General features: G+C 44.9%; 1 protein-coding gene and 1 long non-coding RNA gene across 3 annotated transcripts in view; one reads left to right on the top strand and one right to left on the bottom strand.

The window, feature by feature from the left end:
- Window positions 1–17,159, bottom strand: part of Cdh13 (cadherin 13) — a 1,053,312-nt gene that overhangs the window by 401,351 nt on the left and 634,802 nt on the right. The gene's annotated exons all lie outside the window — the stretch shown is intronic.
- Window positions 48–8,791, top strand: LOC116070262. Its single transcript, XR_004110331.1, has 3 exons — window positions 48–415; window positions 5,341–5,540; window positions 8,680–8,791. It is a non-coding gene; the product is annotated as an uncharacterized LOC116070262 (long non-coding RNA).

Raw genomic sequence — 17,159 nt, 5'->3', positions numbered from 1 at the left:
TCTCCTCTTTTTCCTTCCTAGACCAGCAAAAAGCCATTCCTTTCTCAGCATCATCTTATTGTGACAGCAACAGCTTGGGCATGTGGATATGAAGCAGGAGCAGCTGCTACAGTAAAATGACAGTGCCCACATAGAAGGGACAGACGAGAAGATCTGAGGTCCTGGTGAGGTTTCTGGGCCACCATGGAGAAGGCTCTGGGAGTGTGCCCTTCTGATGACCTCCCAGTTGGCGATATTTCTTTTCTCACTTTGGCTGAGACTCTTTTTTGAGTCAAAGATGTCTGTGAGCTAAAGCTACAGCATCCTTGCTTCGCTGCCTTCTTTGAGTTCCTCTGTTATGTCATAAGGAGCTAGCTGATGTGCAGCAGGTGTAGAGTACAGTGTTGTAAAGTGAGTGAAGCAACAGTCAAGCCAGGTAAGATGATTGTCAGTGATGTTGAATGAAGCACAGAGGTGAAGGACCGGAAGATGGCAGTTTCTTCAGAGAAGGGAAATAGAGGGACCATGGGCTAGGGAAAGACAGTGGCTTCCACAGGGATGTCAAGTATGTGTGTACCACAAAGAAGGGAGCCTGTCTCTACTGGCCTGAGACATAAGCCAGGACACTTGAGGCAAGGCAGGGATGATTTTATTTGCCTTCCTTACAATCTGTTTTGGGGTCAGTGGCTGGAATGAAAACAATTCAAACATGCCATGAAATGAAGAGTTCCAATACACACATACATGCTAAGCCATTCCCCAGCCCTAAGGCTTACAGTTTAAGAAAGATTCTTCATTATGTGTGTGTGCTTGTGTGTGTGTGTGTGTGTGTGTGTGTGTGTGTATGTGTGTACATAAGTCCAGATGCCAGAAGAGGGTATTAAATCCCTTGGAGCTAGAGTTACAGGTGGATAAGAATCATCTGATGTGGATATTGCCGCCATTAAAAAAGCAATGACTGGGGTGTGGTGGCATACAGCTGTAATCCCAGCACTGAGGAGGAGGAGGCAGTGGGATTTCTATAAATTCGAGGTCAGCTTGGGCTACATAGAGAGTTCTAGTCAGCATAGCTATGGAAAGACCTTGTCTCATAAACACAGAAGCAAATAAAAGATAGTACACATGACTTGGAAAGACATCCCCTCCACTTAGATTAAACAATAAAGATAAGAACTTCCATTCAGATTAAATGTAACCGGCTACAAAATAGCGAGATTCCACTTTGGTAAAATTAGACATATATTCACACACTAAAAATGTCCAGTAGAGGATACAAGGACACTGTTTATTCTCTTTCTTTCTTTCTTTCTTTCTTTCTTTCTTTCTTTCTTTCTTTCTTTCTTTCTTTCTTTCTTCCTTTCTTTCCTTCTTCCTTTCTTTCTTTTTTCTTTCTTTCTGTCTTCCTTTCTTCCTTCCTTCCTTCCTTCCTTCCTTTCTTTCTTTGTATTTTTTTTTTAAAAAAACTTCTTCCAGTTAATTTTCACTTTTTACATTTTTGAGTACTATTTTTTTAAAGACCAAGCATGTTTAATGCTGGCTCTGAAAACAGTAAAAGTTTTATAAATTTATTGAGAAATACATAAAGCCAGAAAGACACTCTAAAGATAACACTTCCCTGTTAATGTCATTATTGGAAAAGATATCAGCTCTGTGGAGTGGAAATTTTGCTACTTCTCTCACATAACAGAGATTAAGCATTCACATGCAACCCTGGCTGAGCCATTCATTGGTAGCGTGGGGATGGGGGAGGGTGGCAGCAACTGAGTCCTCAGTCTTACATACTTCAAGGTCCACAGTTACTCATGGTGCCACTGTGGTGCTGGGGTCTCCATTAGCCCATCCGAGCCTGATCCTTGCATCTGAGTGTCTCAGTGCTCAGGAACCGTTAGAATCTGTGCTAGCATGCGATTCTTACCATTATTATTCAGTGCAACAAAAAGCCCTCGGTAACCTACTTCAGGTCCTTTTCTTTGTGTGAGAGCAAGGTTTGCAGAGTTGCGCTGAATATAGGATTTCATAATGAAATGTTGGACTGCTTGTGGATTAAGGAATGTTTCAAAGGCTGTTTCATGGGCTGGAAAACAGGATCGGCTCCTAATGTGTGAAAGATCTTTACAGAGGACCCGAGTTCTGTTCCCAGATTCCACAATGCTCGCAGCCATTTTATAACTCCAACTTCCAGAAATTCACTGTTCTCTTCTGGCCTCCATGGGTACCTGTACACACAAACTGACTAGCTAACTCGCTCTCTGCCTCTATGTCTCTATCATCCTGTTATACACACTCCCCAAAGTATAATTTAAATAAAAGCAAGTCTTTTGCTTCTTTAATATATCATTCTTGGGGCTGGGGAGATGGTTGAGTGTATAAAGGCACTTTCTGCTTCAACATGAGGAGCAGAGTTTGGATTCCAGTACCTACGTAAAAAGTCAGATATGGTAGCATGTGCTCATAACTTCAGCACCTGCATATACATGTTGCAGACACCACACCCACACACCCACACACACATACACACACACACACACACACACAGAGAGAGAGAGAGAGAGAGAGAGAGAGAGAAAGAGAGAGAGAGAGAAAGAGAGAGAGAGAGAGCACAAAACAAAAACAATGTTTTTATCTGTATTGATATTTCCCATCCTTATTCTTTTATCTTTTTCTAGAACTGTAGGCTGGGCCTAGAGCCAGGCACATGCTAACAGGCAGTCCACCACGAGCTGCAGGCCAGTCCTGCTATTACTTTTCATTGTGAGACATGGTTTTGCTAAGTTCTTCAGACTGGCTTTGAATTGACTTCTTAGTTCAGGCAGGTCTCTAAGTCAGTCCTCCTCCCCCTCCTCGTCCTCTTCCTCATCCTCCTCCTCGTCGTCCTCCTCCTCGTCGTCGTCCTCCTCCTCTTCCTCCTCCTCATCGTCGTCGTCGTCGTCGTCCTCCTCCTCCTCCTCCTCCTCCTCCTCTTCCTCCTCCTCCTCCTCCTCTTCCCCCTCCTCAGATTTCAGAGTAACTGGGATAACAATTGTAGCCAACCACCATCGTTTTTTTTCTTTCTCGGCAGAGCTGTCATGTTCTTCGTGACAAGAGTATGGATTGTTCTTGCTATGGTTCCATATAGTTAAGGATTCCAGCTTGATTGTCCATCAGCTGCTCTATCTGGACTGTTCCTTTGGGTTACTTGTTTTTTTCCTCGCCCATGGAATACACGCTAAGTATTTTTGTGCCAAACCCTGGTTCCATGGAATCCCCATTTGACCTTGAAGTGTGTCGGGATCTGTCTGGCTGACAGCCTGGAGTGTATTATATATCAAGGGCTTTCCAACTGGTTGGCAAAAGCACTGGACTTTAAGGACCACTGAGAACGGTGCTTGGCACAGGATAGACATCCGGAACATATTTGATGGAAAATGGATCACAGTGGTATAGGGTAGATAGTTTAGAACATGGGAAAAACGTGTGTGCTGCCTTCCTGCCTCTCCTCTTCTCTTCTTTCTCTTTTTATACTGTTTTATTCCCCCACCCCCAAGCCACCCCCCAACTCCCACCCCTGCCTGGTACCACTACAGTGAAAGCAGACCCAAAGCCTTCCAGGCATTTCTCTGTCTCCCACTCTGTCTCCCACAAGGCTATTTCCCAAATCCACATCTGAATCCACTCTTGCTCTAGCCAGACAGTTCCAACGGCTCTCTATTTACTCGTTTTTACCCATGGAATATTCCAGACCATCATGAAACCCTGAATCATATCATGACAAATCATGACAGAGTTAAGAAAAGAAAGAAAGAAAAAAAGCTCCCCTCTTTCCAGGATGCTGTATGTAAACATATCGTTGGGCCCCAAACACAATCTGCTTTACAGCTAAAGAAAACCATGAGCTACTCAAGACTTCCCTCACAATGGACTACAGTCTCTATGCTGAAATAAACCATACCACCATACCATACCAACATGCTTTTGGTCAGTGTTTTATCTCAGGAATGGAGCAACAAGCTAATTCAAGAAGTGGGACCTGAAAAGCATGCCTTCTGCAAGGACTAAGACCATCTCCACTGCCATCCACCCTCTGAAACATGGAAGGAAGCCATGGAAGCCTTTGTCATGGAGAGATTCTTATCTTATGCTACAGTTTCATTTTGTTGAAAGCTAACAGACACATCCAGATGAAAATGTGATTTTTCCATTACAGATATTTTATCTGCACAAGGTCAGATGATCCTTGGCATGGAGACCTTGCTGTTGTTTTGGGTATGTGGATAGGAGAGTTATTCTGGTTTTCTCAAGGGGCAACAGTAACATCTATATAAAGTGTTCTTGGTTAATACTGTTCTTGGTTAATAAGTGTTCATAGTTAATATCATTTTCCAGCCTGAGAGGACCTAGAATTGCCTAGGAGACAAACTTCACGGCACATCTGTGAGAGAGATTCTAGACTAGATTAACGGAAATGGAGAATAAGACACATCTTAACTGTGATGCATGGCATCACTCTGTGGAGTTGAGGGCTGGACTGAATGAGAAGGTGAGCTGAGTACTAGGATTTGTCTCTCCCTGCTTCTGATGGTGGATGCAAGGTGACCAGCTGCCTTACGCTCTCACCATTGGGGCTTCCCTGCCATGACAGACTGTGCATTTTCATACCACCAGCCACCATAATGGACTATATGCACCTACACACTGTGAACCACCATGATGAACTGTGTATCTTCATACTGTGAGCCACCATGATGCACCCTCATACCATGAGCCACCATGATGGACTGTGTACCCCCCCACACTGTGACCCACCGTGATGGACTGTGCACCCTCATACCATGAGCCACCATGATGGACTGTGTACCTTCATACTGTAAGCCATCATGATGGACTGTGCACCCTCACACTGTGAGTCACTATGGTGGACTGTGAAGTCTCACACTGTGAGCCACCATGATGGACTGTGCACTTTCACATTGTGAGCAGTCATGATGAACTGTGTACCCACATACTGTGAGCCAACATAAACCCTTCCTTCCTTAAGGTGCTTTTGCCCATATTTCGTCACAGCAGTGAGACAATGACTAATAGAAGGACCTAGTGTGACTCCAGAGAAGCTGTGATGTCCCTAGCTGTGGTGGTTTTCCCTGTTATTGCTGCTACCAGCTCTTTCTGTCAGAAACCATCAGACCCAAGCAATGCAATGTTAGGACCATTAAAGCTAAGCTCTTTGTATTTAGCACCTCCCCGTGTAGCTCTTGACTAACATATGGCTTCCTAGGCATCTTCAGTTGTGTAGAACAAAAATGTTGGCGCATACTTTAATCAATTACTGTATTTCTCATTATAAATCAATATATTTGCATTCTGACTCCTACCTTTATCTCTCAGGAGTTTGACTAGCAAGAATCCATCTCCAGGATACAAGTCACCCCAGAATGGAATTAAGCCTAGCTATCATGGACAGCTGGTGTAGCTGAGGTCTTATCCCACGAAGCTTTGCACAAAAAGCAGCTGACCAAGGTTACCAGGAATACAAGACCTCCTTTCTCCTGTTAGTAACGCTGCCCTCCACACTGTTGTCTGAACAGGTAATATCCTCCAAAGTAACCAAGAGTTCACGAAGACAAGGGCAAGGCCAGGTGTGTGTTGGCAGGGGCTAGCACCACGAACTTTCCACAACTCCTCGATGCTAAAAAAAATCCCCCATTAAAGGCTGATGGCTGATTTCTCATCAGAGATTTGGTCCCTATCAGACTCAACCAGCATAAAAACCCATCATAAAAGCCTTATGCGTTTTCTGTTGCTGATAACCCAGTTTTAAAAAAGAACCTTCCCATCAGAATCTAGTGGAGTACAGTAATTATTACTGAGATAAAATCTAATGCAGTCTTCATTTCTGTTATGTAATTGGCCCAAATAGCTGGTTAGTCCTTCTGTGCAAGGGACATGCTTAATTATAAATTCAGTCATTTACCCGATACCCAAATCCGTGCTATTGAGCCCGAGGACCTAATTACCCAATAAGGATTGGAAAACACTCACTTCTGAAGGCAAATTCATTTGTTTCATAAAATTACTTAATTCTTATTAATATGTCCATCCAAGTAAGTATAAACACAGAAGGGGAATCAGAGATAATCAGGGAAAGTAAAGGAACCACTCGAGCCTTTGGAATCCTGATTTTCTGAGTAGACCCTGAGGGTATTCAGTGGGATCGGGAGCTAATTGACAGTTGTTTTTCTTTAATAAACATTCCAATGATTTCAATTCAAATATTCATAAATATTTTTATCATCCAAAGCAAACACAGTGCTTAGGTAAGACCAGAAGAATCTCACCAAGTTGGCAGTTTGCTTTGGATGATAAAAATAGTTAATATGATTCAGACATGTTTGCTCCAAACAGGAGCGAAGGCTACAAGCCTTGGGTAGATTTGGGCAGGGTCGGGGTCTGTCTCTGTGACTGAGAGTTGACTGCTTCCACAGAGCTCCCCAAACAAATTCAGGGTGGGGTGAGGTGAGGTGAGGTGTGGTGAGGTGAGGTGAGGTGGGGTGAGGTGAGGTGAGGTGGAGTGAGGTGGGGTGAGGTGGGGTAGGGTAGGGTGAGTTAGGGTGGGGTGAGGTCAGGTGGAGTGGGGTGAGGGGGCGAGGTGGGGTTGACTAGGGTGGAGTGGTGGAGTGGGGTGGGATGAGTTCTCAGCAGCTCACAACATATATAACAAGATTCTAGAAATCTCTCCCCCTAGAGAGCCAAGTCCCACCCTTGACCCTTGGCCAGTGCATAGAAGGCTCAAAAGAGTCCATATGAGGAGCAAACCAGATCCCAACGAGGTCATGTTAGTAAAGCTACTTCTAAGAGCCTCTTGGTGTGGAGGGGATCTTATCCCAAACTCAGCCGAGCAACAATGAGACTTTCCCAGTGCTTGCATTAACCAAGTGGTGAGAGTTTAACTCAGTGGGTGCGGAGGCTCCTGTCTATCAAATCCTAGGGCTCAGGATGCTGAGGCTGGAGGGCTCACGGCTACAAGTATCTCAGCGAAGGCTAGTGACTGACTTCCTACTGGAAGATAGGTCTCACTCTAGACTAGAGTGAAGTCCTGTCTCATTAACCAAAACCAAACAGAACCAAAGTAAAAGACCATCAGCAACAACAATAAGAAAACCAAGGAGACTCCACAGAAACAAAACAAAATCTAAAGCAGAAACAGACCTCGTTGATTTTATGGCTTCCAGTCGGAACAAAGCAAGCCCTCTTAAACCTGCACTTTCTGAAGTAAATGAGAATGAGCGTGATGCCAGCCGGCTGTGAGTAGTGCCTCTGAGAGGATGCTGAGGTGGCTCAGGGGGTGTTTGCAGCACAAGCCTGACAACCTGAGTTTGATACCCAGAATCCATGCACAAAGCTGGACGTGTGTGTAGGTCTGTAAGCTCAGCGTTCTTCCTGGGAGAAAGATGAAGGGAACAGGAGAGTCAGCTGCAAGCTCTCATGCTGGGTCAACTATAGCTGGAGTACACAACGAAGTGTCACACAAAAAAAGGTTGCAATCAACACGGTAGAGGGTAAGAGCTGACTCCCTCACATTGTCCTCTGACTTCTACACTTGCATTCTGGCATGTACACACTCACAATACACACATACATAGATACGCACACACATATACATACATATACACAAGCACACACATATGCACAAACACATATACACACACAAAAAAAACAAATATACAAACACATATATACATATACATACACATATACAAACACACATATATATATACACACATATACACACATATATACAAATATGCACAAACACACATACATACATACACAAACACACATGTATATACATATATACACATATACACATACATACACACATACACATACACAAACACACACATATACACAAACACAAATACACAAACACACACCTACACACACATACACAAACACACATACACACACATATACAAACACACACAAATAATACACAAACACATACACACACAAATACACACATACTGAATAAAATGAAAATTTAAAAGTGGCACCCAAGGATGCTCTATCCTAAGGCTTTGGCTCTGGAGGTGAGCACAGTCCCACGTAAACATTAGAGCGAGCATGATTAAAAGGAGGCAATAACCATGCTTGTCGGGAGATAATTTTGGGAACTCTCACCTGGACAAGGTGACATTAGCTATACGAAAATAATCATAGAAAACACTCATGGAATGCATGACAGACTAGCTGTGTAAGATAAATGGAGGCCGCTGAGGGCATCTCTTTGAATAGCTCAGGCAACGCAACGTTCCTGCTCAAAGCCGGCTTGAATTATCCACCTCCCTGTCTGTTGCCACCACGATTACTAGTGAGGGACAGTTTTACTCAGTCACATTACACAATAGAGGGGGCTGCCAGGAAACCTTTCTTTGACATTTTTTTTGGAAATTAATCTAACACCTTGTATTTTCTTTCCCTTAGCAATGCAGCACATGGGGATGTAATGCTGTTTGTAAGAATTGCAACATCTCCTCTTGGAGCAGAATGGTTGGTGGGTGTGTAGGTGGCTCTGCTCCCTGACCATCAGGAAGAAAAAGGGGAAACAGGACAACACCGCTTGTCAAGCCAGAGCCATCTGCAGCATGGGAGTAGAGAGGGGACCAATACACACAAGAGTTGGGTGAGATATTTCACTTATTTCAATTTCATGTGTTTTGTCTGCAGCTGTGTCTGTGTACCATGTGCAGTAACAAGGCCAGAAGAAGGAATTGGATCCCCTTGAACTATAGTGACAGACACTTGTGGTATGTTGATGCTGGGAAGTGAATTGTGGTCCTCTGGGAGAGTAGCTGGTATTCTCAACTAACTCTTAAGCCATGTCTCCATTCCACCTCCACTGTGTGACTTTCTCTAACCAGAATTCTTCTTCGAGGAAGAGAAGTAACACTTAGACATTTCCTCACTCATGGAGTTGCATTGTGTGCTTATTTGCTGACCCATTTGCTATGTGAAGGGACACAGGGTCTTTGACAAGTGGGAAGGGTGTGGAAACAAATAGGACCGGCTGAGCAGCCTGCTGCTTAAAGCAATGTGTGGCCTTGCAAAGAAGTCACCTCCAACTTCAAGCACTCTTCCTCAAAGGTGATACTGTGAATTGGAAGGTCCTACTCCATGTACAGTCAGATTGTAGAGCAGATAACTAAAGGCAGAGAGCAGGAGGGAGCCTCTTGGAGACAATTAAGCCCTAGATTAGAGGTTCTCAACATGTGGGTCTCCTAAGACCCTTGGGAAACAGAGGTATCTCCATTATGATTCATAACGCCAGGAAATTTATAGTTATGGAGTAGTACTGAAAATAACTTAATGGTTGGGGGTCGCCACGACATGAGGGAGTGTATTTAAGTGTTACAGCATTAGGATGCTTGAGAAGCACTGCTTTAGATCTTGAGAGACTATAGGTTCAAAGGAAGAGATGTGAATAGCTAACTGTCCACTTGGATCAGCCAAGAGTTACCTGGGAAGAGGTCTCCATGAGAGACTGTCTGTGGCAGGCTGGCTTATGGGAGTGTCTATGAAGGGTTGTATTGATAGATAGCATTCACTGATGTGGGGAGATTTGCTCCCAGGATTGAGGGTCCAGAATCATCTAGATGAGCCCTGCACACACCATGTATTCACGACATCTCTGCTATGATGGGAGCAGCTGTTTTAATGTCTGTCACCTTGACTATAACCTGGAATTTCTGGCTAAAATACACCCTTTCTCCCCTAAGCTGCTATTTGTCGGGGTAATTTTTTTTTTCAATCACAGAGCCAGAAAGAACAAGATAAGAGAGAACACTCCAGTGAACAGCTGGAGAATGAAAGAGGAGCAGTCCTTGGGGAAGGGGCATGGTGGGAAAGAAAGAAAAGAATAAGCGGCAGGGTGATGAATGAGCATCATTGGGGTGGCCCGGAACCTGCCAAGAGAGCCCAGAACCCCTGCTCTGCTGGATACTGGAACACTCAGGTGGTTCCAGAGAAGGTTGCTTAGAAACAAGGTTAGTCTGTGGTGCCTTTGGTCACACTGACAACTACACCAGAATTGGATGTCCAGGGTAAACTGGAATGGCAAGATTGACTGACTGGCAATGACCAAAGGGACATCTCATATCAGCCAAACTTAGTAAGAAAAAGTCCAGCACAGAGCATGATTTGCTACACAGTCCCATGAACAGAAAGCCCCCAAGCAGGCACATCTAGTTTTGTGTTGGAGACAGGGTGTCAAGTAGACCAGTGTGCTGGCTAGTTTTATGTCAACTCAACACAAGCTAGAGTCTTCCGAAAGGAAGAAACCTCAATTGATAAAATGTCTCCGTAAAATCTGCCTGTAAGACATTTTCTTAATGAGTAATTGGTAGAGCATGATCTAGCCCATTGTGGGTGGAACCATCCCCGGGCTGTTGGTCCTCCATTCTATATGGCAGATTGAGCAAGCCATGAGGAGCAAGCCAGTAAGCAGTACCCTTCCATGGCTGCTTCTGCATCAGTTCCTACCTCCAGGTTCTTGCCCAGATTGAGTTCCTGTCCTGACTCCTTTGATGATGAACAGGGATGTGGAAGTGTAAGCCAAATAAACCATTTCCTTTCTAAGTTGTGTTTGGTCATGGTGTTCCATCACAGCAATAACAACCCCTGACTAAGACACTCAGCCTGGCCTAGAACTCACTTTGTAACCGAGGATGCTTAGCTTTCAGATTCTCCTACTCCTGGGGTTCCCTTTAATCCAGTTCCTCATGTTGTAGTGACAGGGAACCATATTATTATTTTGTTGCTACTTTGTAACTGTAATTTTGCTACTGTATGAACCATAGTGTAAATATCTGATATACAAAATATATGATGTGTGACTCCCAGAGGGGTGGTGACCCACAGGTTGAGAACCACTGCTTCCATTCCCACCACTCAAGTCCTGGGATTACAATTATATAGCCACCATGCCTGGTTTTCTAAACAGGCAAAATACAAGACACTCACTCAAGGCTCTCCAAGAGGGCAGGTCCCAGAAGTTAGCGATGACTCTCTGGGTTCGAAGCCAGAGCAGGGATGCTTCTGACAGTCACAGCAGAGAGTTAAGTCAGCATGTCCACACTCGTGCCATGGTAGACATGACATCATCCCCATCTTACAGGAGAGGAGACTGGAGTACCAAGAGGTTAAACCACTTACCCTGGGCTCAGCAGCTGGTAAGTGGTGCAGTTACTAGTGGGTCTATAGAATGTCTCAGCTTTACAGAGATGAAAACTTCTATCACACTGAGTATTTTTGGGTAGGACTGTGTATCCACAGGGGCAGTGTTTCTTTGGGTCTATGTGGGTATGCATGCATGCCTGTGTGTGTGTGTGTGTGTGTGTGTGTGTGTGTGCGTGTGTGCATGCACTTACATGCATGTATGTGTGTATGTGAGACTGACAAAAGTCAACCTATGTGGTTGTTTCTGGGCTCTACTATTTTTTTTTTTTTGAGACAGTGTTTCTTACTAGAACTCACCAAGTAAGCTAGGCTGGCTGGCCGGTGGGCCCCAGGGATCTGACTGTCCTGTCTCTACCTTCCCAGTGCTAGGATTTTATTTTGTTTTGCTATTAGCCAGGGTCTCAGTATGTAGAACCTAGTTGACTTGGAACTCACTATACAGGTAAGCCTGGCCTCAAATTTACAGAGACCTTTCTGCCTTCACCTCCTGGGTGCTAGGAGGTGTCTGCCACCATACCCAGCTTAGACATTTTTAAGTTAGGGGATCTTGGAAACTGAATTCTTGTGAGGTTGAAAGTTACATGCAAACAACTTCAAATGTATGTTTTAAAAGATGATGTGTAGCAGGGACCCTTTAGTGCAGTGCTTCTCAGCCCTGGCTGTATATCAGAATTCACTGAAGAGTTAAGAATATGGGTTTCTGGGTCCCTCACTGGAGCTGACCTCAGGGGAACTAGAAAGACAGCCATGATGCTAAGCATGTTCTAAGCAAGCCTGGGGAGAAGCTGTCAACAGATACCCAGACAGGAAGATGAATCTAACTAGGTCCACTGTCGCTGCTGGGATTTCTAGCAGCAGACCCAAAAGTCCAGGGTTAGCTCTGCACTGCTCTTTTCCCAGGCATAACTCAGTTATCACACATTCATATGCAGACAGTGAGCTCCTCCTGGCCCTCCCTCCAGCAGGAATTTGCAGCCTGGGAGCAGGCAACGGCCCACAATGCTTTGCACTAAAGATTCACTTGATAAATGTGGGATTTTCACATTTTTGCTTGTTTCAAAAGGGCAAGGTGTGGTGACGTTCCAAGCCCTCCAGGGAGCCATAGCAAGCAGGCAGTTAATGCAAGCCCAGGTAGGCTGATTTTTCTCCTGGAACACAATTGACATCTCCATTATGCAAATCTAGGCAAATGTTCAAAAGGATGCAAATACCATTGTCTTTCAGCCCAACATCCTTCAATGTTTTACACTGCTGGTTTCATCAAGAGCGTTAATTTCCATTCAGACCCCACATTTCAAGTGATTGGCACACAGCTGCTTCTTTCCAAAGAGAAAGGGAGATGCGTCCACTTGAGTTTTATGAAAGGGAACGTAATTTGTGAGATATTTGTCAGAGACTCTTGGGGAAAAGGTTAGGCAATCAACTCTCCCAAAACAAGTCTTGAGGCTCCTGTTCCCTGCCCCTAACCGCTGTAAGTCTCTCCAAGGCCCTGGGTAAGCAGTTTGCTCCGTGTTGGGGTGAGCTTGTGGGACTCCCAAGGGGCCCAGGTAGCCTCTGCATTTGCCTAGCTCCTGCTTTCTTTTCCTTTCCTGCCCCTTATTAGTAACATGATCTGCCCAATATCCTATCTGCCTATCTGGATCCTCTCCACCTCCAGCTAGTGTAGACCTCAAAGCCAGCCATTCAGCCCTTTTCTCATCCATTAATAACAGTATTGTGATTATAAAAAGATAAAGAGATATAAGAATATGTTCTAAGGGGGGTTGGTGAGGTGTGGGGGAAAGGGGTGCCTTAGCGGGGCCCATGCCAAGGCATCCCCCTCCCCTGAGGGACCAGCCACACGACTGTATAGTATAGAATAGAGTTTATTCAGAGCATGGGGAGGAGAGTTAAGAGGGAAGGAGAGACATAGAAAGGCAAAGAGAGAGAGAGGGAGGGAGAAAGAGAGAGAGAGAGAGAAAGGGAGGGAGAGAGAGGAGAAGAGAAGAGAAGAGAAGAAAGAGAAGAGAAGAGAAGAGAAGAAAGAGAAGAGAAGAGAAGAGAAGAAGAGAAGTAGAGGCTGGCCATGACTATGTGGAGAGAGGGGGAAAGGGAATGGGGAGAGAGGAAGAGCAAGAGGATAAAAGGCAAGAGAGAGAAGCAAGAGAGGCAAGAGAGAGAGGAGGGGGCAAGCAGCCCCTTTTATAGTGGGCCAGGCCTACCTGGCTATTGCCAGGTAACTGTGGGGCAGAGTATAGACTGAATGTTGACAAACAGTCCCTGAGGTGTGAGGTTGCTGGGGCTAAAACCTGCCTAGTATGGTACAGACTTGCCTGTGAGACACCTCCCATGGCTCCCAAGGATGAGCTCTAACTGGTGAGTTAGTGCTCCGGAGGCTAAGAGGCAGGGCATTTGCTGTTTGCCTTACTGTAGCTCAAAAGGTAAAGTGATTGCTCTGCAAGCATAAGGACCTGAGTTCAGTCCCCAGAATTGAAGTAAAAGGAACCGTGGATAATGACACTGGATAAGTACAGGGAAGGTGGAGATACACGGATCCCTAATGTGGTCCCTGCCAGGCCAATCTAGACTACTTGATGAGTTCCAGGTCAGAGAGAGACAACACCTTAAAGGATTGTAGGAGCCAGAGGGGTCACGGACACCACAAGAAAATGGTCCACAGAAGCAACTCACCAGAGTTCATAGAGACTCGCAGAGACTGACCCAGTGGCAATCAGGGAGCGTGCGTGCGTCTGACCTCTACATATATGTTATGATCGGGTAACTTGATATTCCTGCGAACTATTAACAGTGGGAGTGGGGGCTGTTTCTGACTCCTTTGCCTGCATTTGGGACCCTTTTCCTCCTACTGGGTTACCTTTCTCAGCCTTACTATGAGGGGCTGTGCCTAGTCTTATTATAACTTGATATCCATGTTCAGTTGATATCCCTGAGAGGCCTGCCCTTATATAAAAGGCAAGGATAAAAAATAAAAATAACCTGAGTTTGATTCCTAGGATCACATGGTGGAAGAAGAGAGCAGACTCCTTCAGGTTATCTTCTGACCCCCACATAATGCTCAGAGGCTTAGAAATAGAACTCAAACAAACAAACAAACAAAAGAAAACTGGCCTCAAGGTAAATATCCAAATGCCAAATGCAGTATTTTTTTTCCTATATTGCCATTACTGGGGGTAGTGGCGAGTATAAAACTGGTGGGACAGGATCAGTTACAAAGATGAGTAATGCTGGAACTGGAGGCAAAAGGGAAAGATTAATGAGCAACTATTATGCTCACTAGGCCAATATTGTGTTTGTTAGGGATTTTCTGCATTAAGTTGATCCTGTCTTTAAAAGTCTGTTCTTAGGGGAGGGGTATGAATCAACTTTAAGACTTGAAATGCTCCTGATTATAGAGGCTTTGGCTCCTGAAAGAAGTATACTACTAGGTTCACATAGTGTGCCCAGGCTGGGCTAAGCTGGTGACTTCCATGTCCTATGGGGATATCTGGTGATTAGCTTTAAACTGTCAGCTTGCTACAATCTAGAATCTCCTGAGATGAGATCATTAATTGAGGAATTTTCTGAACAGATAGGTCTTTGGGAAGCTATCTTGATTATTAATTGATATAGGAAGACCCAGCTCACTATGGGTGGCATCATCCCCTAGGCTAGGAGTCTTGAATTATGCAGGGCAAAAGCTGCCAGAGGCACAGGCTTTTCTCTTGCTCTTTTGACTGTGGGTAGGATATGATTAGTGTGGTTAGCTGTCCTGGGGACATTGCAGAGCTTTTCAGTAGCTTATTTAGGTTGGCTGGTCTGTAAAGCAATTTAGGACTTATCAAAATTTTAAGTTTCATGGTAGTGTTTTGTTTGTTTGTTTTCTTGCTTGTTTGTTTTTGTTTTTCTGACACCTGTGTGTACCTCAGTTTCCCAGGCAGGTGATGCTGAAATGGGTGAGCATCATCTCCCAACTGAAAAGAAAAGGGGATCTTGCTATGGTTTGGGTATATAATATCCTCAAAGGTTCCTGTTTTGAGTATTGCTTTTGGCAGTTGTAGATTCCATGGGAAGTGGTGCTTAGTTAGAAGGTCTTGGGGCAGGTCCTTCAGATTCCTTGGCTACCTCTACTTACTGTCCAGTCTCAGCTTCTTGATCTACCCAGACATGAGCAAGCAGCCCTGTGCTCCTGCAACCATAGCCATGAGGACGCCTCCCACCATGCTTTCCCTGCCCTAACAGACTATATTACCAAAACATAGGCTTGCTTCTATGCACCCTTCCTCTCTGAAGTTACTTTCTGTGAGGTCTTCTGCAAAAGCTGCATGAGGCATAGTGAGTAGACCTCTTTAGGCGTATAGCTAGGGCACTCAGATGGCAACTTGCACCCATCGAGTTGCCTAGGAGCCTAGGAGGTAGCAACCCAATGGAAAGTGAAAATTGTACCCTTGTTCCTTTTCATGGGGCACACCCATGCCCACCCACTGTCAAGGATATAATGTCCCATCTGATAAGGAGTGTATGTCTATAAAGTTGTTCGTGATCAAAGGCAAAAACAAAACAAAACAAAAAAAAAAAAAAAAAAAAAAAAAAAAAAAAAAAAAAAAAAAAAAACAAAAAAAAAAACAAAAAAAACACACCCAAAAAACCAAAAAACAAAGAATCTTTCCAAAGACAACACTGGACTGGGGGGTGTCCTCTGGGCAGGTCTCTTTGAATCCACTTGTATACATGGGGAAAGTTGACAAAGTTGAGGCAGCTCTAACAGGGTATATGTGACTCTGGGCAGAGGGGACCTTCTGGTTAGAGGGGAGGAGAGTAACAGTTACCCAGGCTCTGGCCTGACTGTCACTGAATGGATCTGGGTCCAGTTCCTGCCTTGAAGGCTGAAGAAGCTGGGGATTTCTCTGACAGACTCAGCCCCCAAGGGAGATGGCGGTTGGGTGGGATCTGAGGGAGATGGCTGAGCCAAGACACTTTAGGTCATGGCTCCTTGCCCCTCAGATACTTAAGGATGATGAATCATGTTGATATTTTTCCTTCTGTAATTCACCACATATTTTAATGTCAATATAGGTGTTAACATTATCAACACGCCCGTGACATGTTCCAGGGTCCAGCTGCACCAGTGACCTAGTGAACAAATCAGAATGGTCAGCCATGTCACATCTACAAGGAGCCCAGAGTGGAAACTACTTCACGATTACTTCTGCAACAGCCCCTTTCCCACCTACCCCGACTTTCTCTGCAATGCTGGGGGGCCTCGCTCTGTGTGTATGTATCTGTCTGTCTGTCTATCTCTCTGTCTATGTTCAAGAGCCTATGGCAGTCAGAGGTCAACCTCGAGTGTTATTCCTCCTCAGATGCTATCCATCTTGCTTTATGAGGTGAGGTCTCTCGCCATCCTGGAACTAGCCAATAAGGGTAGGCTAGCTGCCAGCAACCCTAGGGAACTGCTTTGTCTCCGCCTCTGAGATCTCACTTCTAGTGGACAAGACTAATTTAAAGAACCAGGTCACTTTTGGGAAAGAGAGGCAGAGATTAAAAAAACCCCATGTGATTCTGCTTCTCCTGGACACTTTTCTTCTTCTGTGTAGGACTTGATTAATGAGGACATTCCTCTCAAGCCCACAGATAGGATCACACTGATACTGCCTTCCAGAAAAATCCTGCTTGTTTCAAAGGTCAGGGAGCAATTCCAAAATAAAACAAGACCTGAAGAAACCAGAAACTGCACCTGAGAAAGACTGGACCCGGGAAGGGCTCAGAACCAGAGCTGATGTTTATGTAGGTAGAACAAGGTATTTAGGGGAGGGGCTGGGGAAGACATATGGTGCATTAGGAGGGGTGAGATGAGGAATTGAGAGAGGGTGTGGGGAGAAGAGAAGAGTATGGGTAACAGAGAATGATGGAGTGGGAAGGGTGAGAGTGTAGGATGCAGGAGGGTGTGCAGAGAGGGAAGGGTGTGGGATGGGGGAGGGTGTGGAATGGGGAGG

Source organism: Mastomys coucha, unplaced genomic scaffold (assembly GCF_008632895.1).
Source record: "Mastomys coucha isolate ucsf_1 unplaced genomic scaffold, UCSF_Mcou_1 pScaffold22, whole genome shotgun sequence".
Lineage (NCBI taxonomy): Eukaryota > Metazoa > Chordata > Mammalia > Rodentia > Muridae > Mastomys > Mastomys coucha.
The sequence above is the reverse complement of the archived record's forward strand: the minus strand, read 5'-3'. Positions and strand labels throughout refer to the sequence as shown.